This window comes from Vombatus ursinus, unplaced genomic scaffold (assembly GCF_900497805.2).
Source record: "Vombatus ursinus unplaced genomic scaffold, bare-nosed wombat genome assembly UNPS02014973.1, whole genome shotgun sequence".
NCBI lineage: Eukaryota > Metazoa > Chordata > Mammalia > Diprotodontia > Vombatidae > Vombatus > Vombatus ursinus.
In genome coordinates, this window is record NW_020954751.1 from 13,680,837 (window position 1) to 13,682,556 (window position 1,720).

Genomic DNA, 1,720 nt, shown 5'->3' on the forward strand with positions numbered 1-1,720 from the left:
CTCAAACACATCATCTACTTAGCCTCAGACAGCACCACAATAGCCAGCCTATCAGAAAGCAACACCAACAGGACATGGACCAGGATGTTTGACCACTAAATCACAGCCTAAGTGGACATTGCACAGTACTAGCAAAGAATTGTCTTAAGGTGAACTTATGACCTAGAAAGGTTTATCATAATACCATTATCATACATAAATGTGTCCCCCCACTCTGCAATGGGTTTTTCTATGCCTTATGGGTAATGATGTGTACTGTTTCACTAAGGTGAGGACCCTTCCTCATTTTAATAAACTCTTCTTCTATTTTAATAATCATATATTCTGCAATGCATATTCATATATTCTGTTATGTAATTAGCTTCATTCATTCTGTAAAATTCCCTATCCTATTCTGCCAAGGGGCCTGTTTCTTCTTGGAGCACAGCCCTCTTTCTGAGAGGCATAATTCTCAATAGATGCTTTTTCTTGGTTTTGAGATGGTCTGAATCTGTGAATTCTTTTGAGACAACCTTAAAACCTGCCTTGAACTTCAACACTATCAATTCATATCTCCAAGAACACTGACTATATTAGTATGCCATCTTCCCACAGTCTCTCCACCAGTGAATATTTTCATCTTTTACCATTTTTACCAATTTGATGAATGTGAGATGATATCTCAGAATTGGTTTAATTTGTATTCATCTTATTAATAATCAATTAATAAACATTTATTAATTGCCTACTATGTGCCAGGCACTGTGCTAAGCAGTAGAGACATACACAAAAGAGGCAAAAGACAGTCCCTGCCCTCAAGGAGCTTACAATCTAATTGAGGAGATAACATGTAAGCAAAATATACAAAGCAAACTATATACAGGATAAATAGGAAATAATTAACAGAGGGAAGGCAGTAGAATTAAGAGGGATTGGGGGAAAGTTTTCTGTATCAGGTTGGATTTTAATTGGGGCTTAACTATTTGGAGTATTTTTTAAATATTGTTGACAGTTTGCATTTCTTCTTTTGAAAACTGTTGATTCATATCTTTGAATCACTTATCTAGCTGTGTGACCCTGGGTCAGTCATTTAATCTGTCTGCCTCAATTTCCTCTGCTGTAAAAATGGGGATGAGAGCACCTGCCTTCCAGGGTTGTTGTGAAAATCAATTGAGATATTTGTAAAGCACTTTGCATAGTACCTGTCCCATAGTATGGACTTAATAAATGCTTGTGATCCCTTATCTTTTGGGGAATGGCTTTTAGATTTAGAGATTTGTGTCAATTTCTTAAAGATTTTGCATGTCATACTTTTATCAGAGATGCTTAATTTAAAAATCTTTTCCCCATTTATAACTTCTCTTTTTATTCTGGATGCATGGAATCATTCATGCAAAGATTTAAAATTTTATGTAATCAAAATGGTTTGTCTTTTGCCTTTATACCTTGTCTGGGTGTAAATTCTCCCACTAACCAACGTTGTAAAACAAACAAACAAACAAACAAAAACAACCTTCCACTCTTCTGTAAGTTTTTTCTTTTTTAAGATGTGATTTTTTTCATATTTAGATAATTTATCCACTTGGAATATTTTGTGGAATATAAGATATTAGTCTTCTCTAAACCTATTTTCTGCCAAACTGCTTGCTAATATTCCCAATAATTTTTGTCGAATAATTCTTTTCCACGTGTTTTGTGTCCTTGCGTTAATGAGACCTCAGGCTGTATCTGTTTGCTTCTA